The sequence below is a fragment of the Mixophyes fleayi genome, chromosome 2, assembly GCF_038048845.1.
Source record: "Mixophyes fleayi isolate aMixFle1 chromosome 2, aMixFle1.hap1, whole genome shotgun sequence".
In the NCBI taxonomy this organism is placed as follows: domain Eukaryota; kingdom Metazoa; phylum Chordata; class Amphibia; order Anura; family Limnodynastidae; genus Mixophyes; species Mixophyes fleayi.
The window spans coordinates 304,353,384-304,369,983 of NC_134403.1; the positions used below are offsets into that span (position 1 = coordinate 304,353,384).

Below are 16,600 nucleotides of genomic sequence, written 5' to 3' on the forward strand. Positions count from 1 at the left end.
CAAACTTCACAGTTGGCATAATGCAGTCAGGCAGGTAATGTTCTCCCGGCATCCGCTAAACCCAGACTCGCCCATCTGACTGCCAATCAGAGAAGAAAGCGTGATTCGTCACTCCACTAAACACATTTCCACTGCTCTACACTCCAGTGTCTGTGTGCTTTACATCACTACATCCAGTGCTTGTTATTGGTCTTGATGATGTGAGGCTTGCATGCAGCTGCTCGGCCATGGAAACCTGTTCCATTAAGCTTCCGTCGCACAGTTTTTGTGCTTACATTAATGCCAGTGGAAGTGTGGAACTTTTCAGCTATGGAATCAGCAGACTTTTACACACCATGCTCCTTAGCAGTCGTTTACCCCACTCTGTGATTTTACGTGGTCTTCCGCTTTGTGGCTGGTTTGTTGTTGTTCCTCAACGCTTCCACTTTCTAATAATGTCACTTACAGTTGACCGTGGAATATCCAGCTGGGATGAAATTTTGCGAACCGTCTTACTGCAAAGATGGCATCCTATCACAGTACCACACTTGAAGTCACTGAGCTCTTCAGAACGACCCATTTTGCATCACAAATATTTGCAAATGGAGACTGCATGGCTAGGTGCTTGATTTTATACACCTCTGGCAACGGGTCTGCTTGAAACACCTCAATTCATTAATTAACATGTGTGGCCAAATACTTTTGTCCATATATTGTGCGTGTATATATATATATATATATATATATATATATATATATATATATATATATATATATATATATATATATACATATATATATATATATATATATATATATTGACGTTCCTTTGTTGCTGTCTCAGCCGTTTGCTCATCTTTATAAGGTATTGAACAGTCACTTCATTGTTGCATTGATCCTTGGGGATCTCCCATCAAGTGAGGCTCTTTGCCAAAAGTATTACAAAAGGTGACAGACTGGAGGTGGTCTAGGAGTGGTTCTGATGCTGTGGAGAATTAGTGGCAAAGCTTCCAACCACGCCAATCCAGGTTCAGCCATTACCTTACTCAATTTGTTCTTGATCGTACCATTTACCCGCTCTACTTTCCGACTGGCTTGTGGCCTATAGGGAGTGTGTAACTTACTATCAATACCCAGATCATACAAATCTCTTCGCTTCACCACACACATAATGTACACTATCACAAACACACTTTGTTAGTAAAATTTCCTATTGTTGGCAACTTTCTTTCCCAGATACGTTTAACAATGTACTTAACTATATTTTAATACAACAGGATCTTTTATATATGTATATCTATATTTAAATCTGTGGCAATATAGAAATGTAGTATGCGCTAATTAAACAAACACTGTGCATAGCAATAGGACTATGTAAAACAATTTTACCTTCGTCCCTCCGGGTTCACTCCAGCACCTCTGATAGATCTTAAACCAGGAATTTGGTTTATGAACACAAGATGTAAATTAAAAGTATAGAACAATATGCGTTCTTACCTTCTTTGATGCGTCTTCCACCATTTGTGGAAAAGGTCTGCGAGTCCTAGAGTAGAGTGGAGTCCGCTCATGAGTCCCCAAACTGTTGCATCTGTATCTATCGTTTGCAATAAATATTGTCTCATGCGATCGCTGTGGTTCCGAAGCACATATGTTTTATTTGCAAAGTATTACAAGGCAGAGTTTGGCATGCATATGCTTGCACCGTTAGCACCAACACAAGCTTCTATCAGAATGCTCTGGTTTCCAAAGCCAGAGGAGAACAATTTATACATATAGTTGGAAAATGCAATGACTTCACAAAGATGCACAGTAAGAGAGATTGATGAGGTGGTCCTTCAATGCCTACAACTTGATCGAAACAAGCTATTAGAGACTAAGGACACCAATATCAATAAAATTAATTGTTTAACCTTCATCAACACTTTTTCTATTAGTTCTAAAAAGATACATGAAGTCTTTTATCGACATTGGCACATATTAAATTCAGACCCGGTTCTTGAAACAGATCTGGATTTGCCACCCATGTTTTGTTGCAAATGGAGCCACAACCTTAAAGACATTTTCGTTCGCAATGATGTAGTGCAAAATGTTGTACAAAATAAAGCCACGAGATGGCTTGCACCAAGAATGGGTGCTTTCAGATGTACAGGATACGTTAATTGTCCATTTCTTCTAACTGTGGATAAATTAACTAATCTAAGTACAGGTGAAATATTTAATATTACCCAATGGCTCACTTGCGAAAGCCAAGTTTGTAGTGTTTGTCATCGCCTGTCAATGCCATTAAATTTATGTGGATAAGACCTTGCATATGTTGAATGGCACAAATAGCTATGCATAGATCTTCTTCGATCAAAAAAAGCCATGTTACAAGTTGATATTAAAACTTCACCTGTGGCGCGCCACTTTGCTCAATTTAACCATTGTTCAATTTCGATTCATGCCAATTTATCAGGTTTCACCACTTTGGAGAGGAGGTGATCGTGACAAACTGTTATTGCAAAGAGAAGCTCGCTGGAGCCATCGGCTTAAAGCAATGGCACTTGTTTTTGGCACAGTTTTGTGTATTTATCATTTGGTATTTACTTTGTATGTGTTAGTTAACATGTATGCAGTATCTAATGGGGGTGCGTTTCTAAATAATTGGTCATTAGCAGGTTTTTAAATACTGGCTTGTGTTCATTATGTGTATAGCAGCCCTTGACAAAGGTGCAATAAGAGCATCGTAACGGCCGTTGAGTGCTTTATGACATCTACTATTATGAGCTTTGTTCCATCAGTGACAACTTGAGATGAGTATATTGTGATTATGCTTTTCTGTGTTATTCGACTTGCTGCTATGGATGGTATAATGGAACAGCTTCACTTTGGACTTTAAAAGCAATAAAAAAAAAGTTTATTTTCATGTGGAGTGAATTTGAACAGGAGTTTATATGCAATCCATTGAACCTGGCACCCATTATTATGGCACCCATTATTAAGTTTTTGGAGATGTGTGGCTTTTACTGACAGGAAGAAATAGAATCTTAAAAGAAGGATAAAGGAGATTAGTGTAGTAACAACAATCAAGTGCTCTATCATACGCGTGTAAAAAATGCGTACCATAAATTAATAAACAGCTTTTCTATAGATGTTGTATATCATGAATCCTGGATAGCTCTCAAGCAGCTCTTAGCTTCACATATTCATACGTGGTGAAAAATGAAAAAAAAAAAAAGAAGAACAATAGTGTAATATTGTAGCACAATATACACCTGTGTAAACACATATTAAAGAAGTGCCTGCATACCAGAAAGAATTCTTTCATCCAAATATATTTCTTAATTTATCCAGAATCAGCCTTAAGTGATCGTGTTTAGTTCCAAATGAAAAAGTGATGCTCACAAAACTTTATCCAATCACTGGTGACACTACAGACAAAATGCCTGCTTACCAACAATTATATATAAAATTGCTCACTCAGAAGGTCTCTCTTCCTCTATCCACCTCTTCTTTGTGGGATCCACATCTCTCAAAAAAAACAGAAGATACATGGCGTCCACATACTGTAGTATTTTAGAAAAACCTCTATTATATACATAAAACAATAATATTTCATATCTTCACATGTGATTGCAATTTATGGACATAGCCAGGAAGCAATATCTATGGATATAGTGTATGGTTAATCATTAATCAGACTTTGTCTTGTTGCTCACACTGAAAGATCTCTAGCGGTCATGTATTAACCAGTTGTATTAGATGACCAGTCATCTGTTTCTACAATACAATACAATATAATACAACATAAGGATTTGCATGTGAATGAACAAATTTTGCTTGTTATGATGATAGACTTGAACATATTTACTTAGCAACACATTGATTAGTACAATTGACAGTGATGCAAATAATAATTTATTATAATAATTTACACATCATAATTCAGGAATTGGTAATTCATTTTTAATCACTATTGCGCCCCACCTTCCCTTTGTCACGCAGTATTTGAGTGTGGTGACTGACACAGTCAATCACCACACTCAAAGTGGAGGTAGGAGATCTTCCTGTCCTCCTTCTGTCCCTGCTTCTTTCACATTGTCAGTCCTGCGCTGTAGTGGTTATAACAAAGAGCGCAGGAGGCTTATGTAACCTTGCTCTAATCTGTGATCAATTCCCGAAGGTGCCTTACTAGTATCAGTCTAATGACATTTTGAAATGACAGCAATTGTCTTATTATTAATTCTGTTTAGAGAGAAAGATATCTATGAACCTGTTTTGTTATTTTACGGAGGTAGATGTACTTTTATCTTATTCAGATTAAGCAGTGTAAGTGGTAAGGCCTACATGGGTTTCACCTTTGCCATTGCCAAAACAGACTGAATGCTTTTGACTGATAACAGAATCCATTTCTTTTTTCATTAGTGGATTGAAGAGGAGATCAATTATACCGTGAACCTTTCTGAAATTGTGATTAAAACATGCTTGCGCTCCTTCAGAGCACACTTGCATAGCTAAAATATATGCAATAAGTGAAACACAGCTCTTGTACTTGTTTAGTAGTATTTGAAATTTGTATTCAGCATAAACACTCAACAATGAGTAACTGCTGTATATTATATTACTTTCTGAAACCCTTTTCAAAAACAAAAATCTCCCTTGTACATGTTCTCTGTTTTCGATTGAAAAAACATCAGGGTCTTAAAAAAAAAAAAAAAAAAAAAGGCTGATCAGAGGTGAAATAGAGTACATTTTTCTGGTAATTTTAGGGTTTTACCTTTGTTAGCCATCAAAATGGTCGATTTGCTGTCACCTCTCATGTACAGCATCTTACATTTCTTGCTGTGATATACTCTGTGTACTTGTTATTCTAGCGCAATGTGAATCTTATTGTTCATGATGTTCCTCCTTGGAACAAAGAAAATGAAAATCATTCTGTATTCATGCTCAGAACTGCCAGGATACAGCAGTTGCATTAGCTCAGCATGTATGCACAAGAAGTAACTATTACAGTATTGAGTGATATTAAAACAGAGTCTATATAAACAGAATGAAATGAGTCAAAGCAAATAGATACTGTCTATTTTCTAAATGCATCATAATACTGCCTCATCCACAGCCTCATGCAGAGAGCTCTAGCCAATCCTGTGTTACTATGGTTTTACCTCAGAAAGATTGTTTTAACTCTTTCGGAATTAGGTTCTGCAACAATAAAATGCAGTATGTTGTATTTATATGTTGCCTGATGTTTTAGCGAGAGGTAGAAAAGAGGAGTGCAATGTCATGTCTCATACAGATCAACACAGATTTCAAGGTTTTTCGTTTCAGCTTAAATCACCCTGTCCCTCAACCATATTATTGGTCCATACCTGTGAACTTGTCAGAATAATGCTGGCAAGCATAAGAAAGTAGATCAAGATAGTAGTCCAGTGGCAGGAGCAGCAGACCGACATAGACTTGTAGTCCCCAGGAAGGGTAGAAGTAGAACAGTTGTCAAGTTCAATCAGGTAGTCAGGACAGGCAATGTTCAAGAAAAGTCCAATGACGAGCAAGATTTCTGGCACACGGGTAATAAGTGGTAGCAGTTAATATATAACAGAAGGTAGAGAGAGTTCTCTGAGCCTCTTTCTGGAATCACCCCTAAGATATCCAAGGGATGTGTCACTTGTAGAGTGAAAGTGATCAGGTGGATCGCTGTCCTATTAAATTGTTAAACAAGATCTCCGCTCACTAGCACTGTTGTATCAGACTGAAAAGAGGAACCTACTGTTGTTTGCTTTTCAATCTCTGTGTCCTTCTCAGTGTTGTAATCTAGTGCCACCTGTTACAAGCTCACTAGGTATTGATGTGCAAGTACCTACCAACAGTTGGCACCACTTAGCAAAGTGTCTAACACAACCCTGGTATTCACCCCCACAAGGAGGTTTGTTTTTTGCTTCGTTGGACATGCAGGTCGCGGCCATCGATGCCAGTCACTAGCGAGGCAGCTGTAGTCAGAGCAAAGAGTAGTCAAGTTAGTCAATGTCTGAACCAGATTTAAAAATGCGAAAGGGTAATCTAGAAATCTGAGGTCAGAACTCCAAAATGAACCAGAATCAAATACAGAAGAGTAGCAGAGAAAAGCAGGAGTGAAGCTGGAATATCAGTAATAACATGTGCAGGATGAACAAGAACAAGCACGCTGGAGCAGAAACGAAAAGGGTATGATCCAATACTCTGGCAGAGAATGACTGACAGAATCTGCCTTAAACAGGCAGTCCATTAGCCTCAGGCGGTCAGTGACATCATCCTATGACTGACTGCCAATAGGAAACCTGAATTTTCCATCCTGTTGCCTACTGGCGGCAGAAGGAGCCGGAAGTCGCATCCCGGGAGGAGGTGAAGACGTCCATCCCTGCGGCAATGCAGGTAAGCATGGATGGCGCCTGGCATGCTTTTTAGTGGCATAGGGACGCCTAGTCCACTGTACAGAATTGAAACAACAGAAAGAACTGCGTACAAACCAAATAATAAGGTAATCTGTAAAAGCAGCTAGGTACAGTATATGCAAGGTTATCCAATCTTGCATTAAGTGCATAAAAAATAGAATATATAGAACCAGTGCTATACATAGATGTATGGAAAATTGGACATAATGGTATACATAGTGGTGATCTTAAGAATAGGATAAAACAGACACTTTATTGCTAATAATAAAGGCAAAATAAACAGTGTACACGTGAAAGACAGAATAAATTTGTAGCTGTGGATAAATGCACAATAAAATGTCCATTATATAGTCCACAAATTACTTGTAGAAATAACTTTTAAAGATCACAAAGTCCTGAAAAAAAGGGTCTATCCTGATAGTCCAAATAGAAAATCCCTGAGCATGTCAGGTTTTCATCTCATATTGTTATAAAAATACCTTGTCTTTGTAGTCTCGTTGCAAAAGTAGATTGGGTGCACAAATGTTAATGTGGCTTTATACAAGGAAAATATTCACATACTAAAAACATAGAAACATAACACTAATATAACATTCATAAAACCATGGCACTAAATAGATAAACATTTATTAAACGCATATCCACGCAAGCAATCTGCAGACAGAATGGGCCTGATTCATTAAGGAAAGTAAAGAAAAACAAAAATTCTCCTGGACAAAACCATGTTACAATGCAAGGATGCAAATTAGTTTATTATTTTGCACATAAGATAAATACTGGCTGTGTTTTCACGTAGCAAACAAATACTTGTTAGTTTTCATTTTACACTGAAATTTTAAGTTGATCTAGGACATGCCCTGTCCCAACTATAAATCTGGTTTTGAATTTCATCATCCTCATCATTTATTTATATAGCCCCACTAATTCCGCAGCGCTGTACAGAGAACTCACTTATATCAGTCCCTGCCCCATTGGGGCTTACAGTCTAAATTCCCTAACACACACAGACAGATATACAGACTAGGGTCAATTTGTTAGCAGCCAATTAACCTACCAGTATGTTTTTGGAGTGTGGGAGGAAACCGGAGCACCCGGAGGAAACACACGCAAACACGGGGAGAACATACAAACTCCTCACAGATAAGGCCATGGTCGGAAATTGAACTCATGACCCCAGTGCTGTAAGGCAGAAGTGCTAACCACTTAGCCACCGTGCTGCCCGTATAATAATTTACCACCAGCTCCAATGGAACATGGTTTTGCCAAGGTTCAAAGTTGTTCATTTTTTTTGCTTTACTTTCCTTAAATGAATCAGGCCCAATGTGTTGTAAATTACAGTACACCAAAACCTTTTTCACTAACCCCAGCTTCTGTATTCTAGCAACTCTCTTAGCCACAGTGGAAGCTTGTTTATCAGCAGAGAACACAATGGGACTGGAGAGCATAAACTTCCTTTTTAATTTTCAAAGAGAAAAAGAGTAAGGTGCCCAATAGTGTAATATGTTATCTTGTAAAGTATTCACTCTGAAAAATGTATCCATGGAAAAAGGAGATTGATGGTGAACTTGCTACAGAGACATTTCACTTACTCACCTTGTTGGTCCAATTCACTATTATGTGTTGTTGTCTACCTGAGGTGGATAGTTATTATCGATTAACACAGTGCATTATTTATGCTACTGTTGTGTGGTATTTAGCTATGTTACACTAATAGTTTTTCTTTTATTTCTTTTTTCCTTTAATTTACATGTATTTGGAAATGTGGAAACACATTGTTTACACAATCACGTCTGCATCTGAAACCAGATAGCTAGGTCGACACTATTTTATTATTGCAGTGTTCTCTCCAGAAAGCTTTGCTGGCCGGATGGCATTAAGAAGCAGCCGGGTGGGGACAGTTGTAATACTTTGCAATAATATTGAAAAATGTTGGAGGTTATTGCCCACACCTGCCAGGACTGGTCAGACTGGTGGTCAGTGGTCCAACACACACTGCTGGCTGTAGTGCTCACATAGTGCCTGTTATAACAGGAAAAACAATGGTTTATTCTATTATAATAGGACTCAGTCCAACTCCAAGAGCTGGGTGGCAAGTAAAAACAACCGGGTGGAGCACCCGGGAAATAGGTGCTGGGTATTGGTATGCAGGCATTTTTTATTAATCACATGTGGGGTGTTATATGAAAGTATTACACTCTTTTTATTTCTGTGTTTTATAGTTAATTGATAAGCCTTCCATCATTTGTATCTGATACAAAGTTTTGATTATTTAGTAATATTTTCTGAGCCACTACATACCACACTATCGGACACTATCCTCTTTTTCTTCTTAGATAGATTTAGTTATACCTGATTTGACAACAGATATAAAGAGATTGGTGGCCACTTTAAATCAAGGAAGTGTTTTGAAAACGCTCTACTATATTGTACCTATTAATTTATGATACACATTGAACTTACAGCCATTTAGGCATAAGTGCCATTGACTTACCTGTTTATCTATTCCTCCTTAAAGTATATTTAATTTTTCCAGATTTTTACAATATAAACCTCTCTGGCGCCTTATGTTCTAACCAAAAATTCTGAACAGGTGTTCTGCGCAGTGCAAACAGAACAGGCTGCAACAGTTACCTCAGACCAAACAGTTTTTTATAAAATATGATGTTTCATTAGACCCCGGTGACTTTTCTGAAAATGTTATACTTGTAAGTCATCTAGTTTCTTCTAACAGGTTTTTTGTTTGTTTTAAAAAAAAAATTTTTTAAATTTTCTTATAACCTGATGCAGATCTATGTATGTATCAAACTGTCAACTTATCATGTTGCGCAAATTTTAAACCTTTATTGAGAACATTAATATCATGTGTTTCTAGTTTAAAATTGCTTAGATTAAAAATTTCTTCTGGCCTTACCATGCAAATGATGAGATTCACCGCAAATCGCGTTATTTTGGCCAGGGAATTGCAGGATGCGGGAGCCTTGCCTGCTCTCCCGGGAGTCCGGGAGACAGACCCGAATTTCCCGGAGGGAGAGTTGGCAAGTATGGGTTAAAGTTGAGTATGATATTCCTATCTTTCTTCCTTTCTATATTTTAATTCCTACATCCTATTTTATAGTCTTCTAAGTCTATTTTAAATTTATTTTGCTTGTTAGTCATAATCTTGTTCTCAATTTTATCTAACTTTGATTAATGGTTTGCTAATTATAAAACCCTCCATGTCACTTAAAGGTCATGTTTTCAACTAATACTGTCATCAATTTAATGAAACATTCATGTTTTTTTTCCCATTTTGTGAAAAACTCGTTTTCCACACTATGAGAGAAGATTTTATTTTCAGGTTTCTAAAGCTCCTATTTTCCTGCATGTATTTGCTTAGAGTGACACTATCCCACCATTTCTGTAATTTATAAGTAAGCTCTCCAATCTGAGAACTCTTGAGCAAACGTCCTAAGGGGGCCTTGTATGTTCCACTTCAAGGTTCGAAGTGCTGTGCATTCAGAGTTGCTCTTTTGCATACCACTGTTGTAATGCATGGTTATATGAGTTACTATTACCTTCCTGTTAAATTAAACCAGTCTGACCATGTTCCTCTAACCTCTTGCATTAACAAGGCGTTTTCACCAAAAGAACTGCCGATCACTGAATGGTTTTTGTTTTTTGCACAATTCTTTGTAAACTCTAGAGGCTGTTGCAAGAAAATCCCAGGAGATCAGCCCATCTGGCACCAACAACAATTCCGCGGTTAAAGTGACTAGGATCAAATTTCTTCACCATTCTGGTGTTTGTTCCATACATCAACTCAACCTCTTGACCATGTCTGCGTGCTTTTATGCATTGAGTTGTTGCCATATGATGGTCTGATTAGATATTTGCATTAACGAACAGGTGTACCTGGTAAAGTGGATACTGAGTGTGTATACAGTGGTCAAGGTGTAGATATAGAAGTCATCACTTATTATATTACACTGGGTAATGATGTATTGTGCAACATCATAGTTGACATAAAATTAGTCAACATCAATAATGAAGTAGAAAAGACATTCAGTGAAAACACAAAACCAGAATGTGTGACAACTCTACTGATTGATAGTTTTCTCCCAAATGCAGAATTTGTACTTGGTTTTGTGCTACCTGTAAATGCTCAAGCATGTCTTGGGTTTTGTACCAATGCTATTATGCTTAGTTGTACTTGTAATTCTACCTATGTGTATTCATGTATTTGTTATGTTGTATTCATGTATCTGTATGCATGCTGTCCAGTGCTGAGGAATCTGGTGCATTATATATAAATGATGATTATAATCAACATGCATTGCAAGGGTCAGCACATTCACAAACATTTTTAATTATCAGTTTGTGTTTTATCTCTACAGCTGCAAAACCTCATTAAAAATTAGTGTATAGCCTTTAGTGCTAGCTAAAACTAGGTCTCCACACAAATGTAATTAACCTTTTTGCCCTCCTGATTCCTTAGTTAGTACACAGACTTTCATAAACAAAATCTAATAACATCACAACGGGACTGATGCAGAGTGAGTACTATTCCAGTTTGTCAGTGTCAGAAAAGTGACGCATATGAGAAAGCCTATGCAGATTTCCGTGATTCCTGCACTTGCGTCTGGAGAGGTACGACAAGGGAGAGAAGGGACATTCTAATGTACAATCTAGTGTACAGTAAGGGCATATATGCCTGTTCAAGCCATATTATTTGCGGGTGATCAGAGGCCAGGTACATGGTAGATGATGACGGTAGCCAGCAATAGCAAACCAGTTGTGTTTGGCTGCTTGCAAATGTTCCGCTGAGGCTGATATCTGCTTTCTTTGACTCGTGTGCATATATTATGCGTTTGTTTGTGTTTAAGCATTTTTTTCACGTATGAGACAGGGAGTTGTTTCACATGTATTAGAGCGGTTTTTTAAGTGTTATTGATGCCTAAATGCGAATACATATTTTGCAAATAAAACAAATGGTTATAGACATTGGTGTAAATGTATGTATGTTTGGAATAAACCGGGTGACTATGCTACTGGTACAGGCCTGCACGTATCTTGCAGCTTTGCATATGCTCACAATTACAGATTTTTTAGTGAACGGAATTTACGGCTGCAATTTGAGGCGCAGTTGTGACCAACTATGCATCAGCCCCAAAGTGTTTGACATCACTTAAGTTATCATGATGCATGACATTGCAAGTAGCATGATTGATGATATCACAATGGATTACATCACCAATTATATTAAAATAGTTAATGATTAATTTTTACTGCTTATTATTTATACTGTTGTATATGGATGTATATATGGGAATTAACTTACCATGAAAGTGCCCTTTGCTTGTATGTTCCGGACTGTGGCTTCTACTGTTAAGAACTGTTTTTTTCCTTGGTGATCCATAAAGGTGAATTTCATACAATTCTTCTGATCTGACACTTTGATGTCGCTCCGCGGTATGCCATTTGCATGAATGAGATTGGGAATGTTTATATCTTCACACATAGGTCTTCTTAAGGTATGCTGAAGGAATCACTAAGCAGTGAGATGCAAAGAAACACATTTTTATCAGTCAAGATCCTGCTCTGTCTTGATAGGTAACATGAGTCACAAATCTACTTATTGGGCAATCTTCATCAAGCAGGAGGAGACATATCATCTTATGAAAGCATTTGGTGCATTTTAAAGTAAGATTGCACTTTTGAGATTGGCATTAGTTACAAAAATGTATCTTAACACTTAACCCCAACTTGTCTTGTTTCTCATAGGACAGCCATGATTTCTATGACATACTGGAAGTGCATAACAATTTGTAGGCAGAGCTCCTCAAAATTTGGGCGTTGCTTTTGGTGGACCAGGGATGAGATTTTGACAGATCAGACCTGTCTTGGATGGATCAGGGGCACTACCTGAAGTGTATTGATTGTTAAACATATGTTGCATGTATTGCATAACAATCAGGGCCTCCTAGAGGAATTTCGGGCTCCAGGACAGTAATCTTGATGACCCTTCCATAGCCACTGAGGGGGGCATGTCCACCGCAGGTTAGTGGCTCTTCCCACTACACAAGCAGGCCATGCACCCAGACAGGCTTGGGCCCCTGTATTTTGTACCTGCTCCCCTGATAACAATTAAAGGGGATGAGTCATGCATTATTTAGGATGATTAGCCGGGGAGCTTGACAGCAACTGGGTGTACCTGGCCGAAATGGGAGCCACATGAGTGGACCTGACCAACATAGGCTCATATCCAATTAATCGACTCCCTCTTCAGCCAGCCATGTAATCCTGCTGCTGCTGAGCATCCAACCGAACAGATTAAATAATGGGATGTGACTGGTGGTAAACATTAAATTATAATATGTAAAAGTAAATGATCATGATGTCTCATGTGTTGTATAATAATTGTGATTTTGTTTTGTTTTAGTTTTTACTGTACTGGAGATCATGATTTTATGCTGCCTTGCTTTATGCCATAGTTTTTGTGTACCATGACCTTGGATTAACTTGCAAGTAGATGAAAGTGCGGAAGATTGTCTGTTAGCTCTAGTGATGTGTGAACATTGTGTGAATCCCACATATACAGCATTGCTCTCCTTTGTTTCCCGTTTCCTTTTGCTAGTCCCTGTGGCTTTCCTTTTGTTTGTTAAAAAGGATTATGAGCTTTAGAAACCGTGCACGGTAAATCATAAATGAACATTTCTACATCTACAACAACATTTTTTTTTTATCTTGGACATGATCTAATTTTTTTCAGCAGATATTTCTTACTGTTCTATATGGCAAATTGCAGAGAAGCAAGCATACAATTATAATCTAGGTAATATGCTTTCCAATCAAGTAAAAGGACAGAACCTGGGTACTTCTACCAGGAGTTTAATGCAGCTCACCTCTTATTGGAACTGACACTTATCCTTCCCAATGGTCTCTCAATGTTACAAAACAATGTTTACTTCTGTTCATATTAAGTAAGAATAAAGAAAGAGAGAAAAGCAGGTTTCTATTCTTCTAACTGCTACCAATAACAGAGACTGGAGGACTAGTGAGGATTGAGCTTCCCAGCATTTCCCTTTATACTTTATTAATACACAAGTGATGCTAATGTATTTCTGTAAATATCTATATAATACACAAGTGATTTTGCTTATATGTATTAACTACTGTAAATAATATATGTATTAAGGGTGAGTACATCACTTCAGTGTTTGTATAACAAGTGTATTATAAGGAATAACTCACCCCCTGCTTTAAGTTATTACATATGCTAGGTGTCGTGACCTGGATAAAAACATATGGTCTATGTCATCATGTCTTTGCATGGTCATTATAATCCTCAGTTACTTCTAATCCACAGTAGGCAATATATTATCCCATTTATTAATACCATTTACTGTCCTGTATGTTTCATACCATAATGGTTTATTTAAGAAAATAGTGCAAGTAATCACAAGCTATAATCAGATTTTTGCTTTCAGTAGTCTTACCTACGCTAAAGATTCTTTAAATTGAACCCAGGAACACTTTGACCACACACCCCCTGTTTAAACAAGACCCAGTACTATGGAGGGGGTGGGTACAGCGAAGTATATACATAGTAAAATTGAAATAATGTAAATTAATCATACTTGCCTACTCTCCCGGGAGACTCCAGAATTTTGGGGAGTCCTCACAGACTCCTGGAAGAGTAGGCAAAACTTCTGCATTTGCAGAAATTCACAGCAGTGAATGGAGGGGGTGGGGCTTAATTGCGTCATTAAGCTTCACCCCCTCCATTCAATGCCGTGAATTTTGGCTTTTTATAGTGGGGGCGGGGCTATGGTGACGCGACAATGTCACCATGCCCTCCTCCTGCCCCAAATCACATGACTGCTCCCCTGGAGAAATCTTAAAAGTTGGCATGTATGAAATTAATGTGTTAAAATAATGCAAAGCCCGCTGCTGAAGTTTACATGTACATTTACATGTATATGTAAATGTTCATATTGTAGCATGAACTTGAATATTTAGCATGTGCACTATGGTAAATGGATACACTTTCTTCTAGGATTCATCATTTCATCATTGCCAGCCATGCATTGCACAATTATATCTCAACTGTTAGCTATATGTTGCACAGAGATAAACTCATTTGCAAGCCATATACTGCACAGAAATACCCCCATTGCTAACAATATATTATATATATAATTTATGCATTTAGACACTACTATTTGTTTTATTTATTATGGGGAACTACTATTTGTTTTATTTATTAAAGGGTGCACTGCTATTTATTTTAGATATTATGAGGGCACTGCAATTTGTTTTATTTATAAGAGGGTACAGCTATTTGTTTTATTTATTACACCACTTTCAAGAATGTACTGGTGCTCATGGGCATGCTGACGCTTGTAGTCAAAAAGAGATTCCTAGGTCTGGGGGTCCAATCATTTTTTTTTTAGATTCTCCTCTAGAAGACCGAGCTGAATGCTGAGTAGATTGTGCTCTTACAGAATGTAAGGTAAAATCTGATTTTTCACGTCCATTTTCATTATGCGGTTGGCTCTTGGTTTGGCTGCGGTTTAGGTTGTTTTCAAATCGCCACACATTGGATACAGTTTAAGTTTAGATAGTAAATCCTGTGTTTGAAAACTGCATCCAATGTGTGAAACCGCATACGAAACCACCTAATGCTTGTTTTCAGCAATTTACTGTGACTTCATGATCTCCCCAGTACTATGCAAGTAAGTAAATAAGTAAGTAAAATATATTCAGTATAATACTTTAAGTAAATCTTTCACTTAGATATAAAAAGTAATATTAAGAGTATATTTTAAAACGTACTACAGTTTTCACTGTCCTGTATGTCCGCATTCAAAGAAAATCGCACTGCACTGCCCTTTCCTCTCTCTTCTCTTTTTGACCTTATATCGAGATTTACCCAACCCAGGCAAGGGTTTGTGTTGGCCCATGTCTGGGATCTGCTAGTGACAGGCTGGAGATAGGTGTTGTAATTCTAAATAGCAATGTGAAAACCCACACTGTGAACATGGACTCAAGCATATAAGATATAAGAACATTTGCGTTCCATTGCCTCTTTCAGCTTATTGTACTGTTCTCATTGGGCTGTGTTAGTATATTGATCTTTTGTTCACATGAGTATGCTAAAAATAATGTGATTATATTTCCTGCGTATTTTGGGTTATTGATTGTGTGTTAGAAGGATTTATTCTTTAAATGTTGCCAGGTGGAATAGTTAATCAAACGTGAGGCAGGACAAGTGGTCTGGGCTAAACAAGGAGAGTAAACAAACTCCATATCATCCACTGATTTCCTCTAGTCAACAAGGACATGGCATGACTGTACTCTGGCCCAGACTCCTTGGTACCCTGTCCCCAGGAAACCAACAGCAGGGAGGAGGACACTTTAGGCCTGAGTCATTAAGGCAAAAATGGAGTAAATGTTTTCTGGGACAAACCATGTTACAATGCAAGGGGTGCAAATTAGTTTATTATTTTGCACATATGTTAAATACTGGCTGTTTTGTCATCTAGCACACAAATACTTGCTAGCTTTATTATTACACTGAAATTTAAAGTTAATCTAGGACATGCTCTACCCCTACTATAAATTTGTCCCCACATTTTAAATTTACCTCCCCCTCCAGTGCAATTGTTACTCCTTTTTCATGCTTTGCTCTCCTTAATGACTCAGGCCCTTTGAGGTTAGCCAGTCGTATTACCGGCAATCACCAGCGAGTTACCCGCCCTAATACACTCCCCTATTAGCTTCATGACTGTGGAAATAATCAGCGTTATATAAACTGTGTTTTTTGGGGTCTGTGACTGTATCTTTTGTGGTGACTAGGAACTGCACTTCCATCTTGTGCCTATGCTGTGTTTCTAGGGAATTACTCTGCCTGTTTTGCCATCATCAGCAGCAGCAACTATTTATAAGGCGCTACTAATTACGCAGCCCATCTGTTGAATAAACCATGGTTTAGTTGCAACAATTCACCTAGGTGATTTTTGAGCGAACGCACAATCATCACCAGCAAATTTATGTATTATTGTGTAGTTTCTCCTGGAATGGGGATAATTAATGGAGTCCAGAGAGGTAGAAACTATAAAATATAAGTGAGCATGTGCATGAGCACCGTGTGGGGATTAGGGAATTTAGCTCTGTGCCAATAAAAAAAAATATGACTATTCATTATCGTGATTAAAAATTAAAGATAGTGACAC

The 16,600-nt window shown here is 37.7% G+C and overlaps 1 protein-coding gene across 4 annotated transcripts in view; it reads left to right on the top strand.

Moving 5' to 3' along the window:
- The window catches only part of DHRSX (dehydrogenase/reductase X-linked), a 323,541-nt gene that overhangs the window by 299,967 nt on the left and 6,974 nt on the right, over positions 1 to 16,600 (top strand). The window lies entirely within an intron of this gene.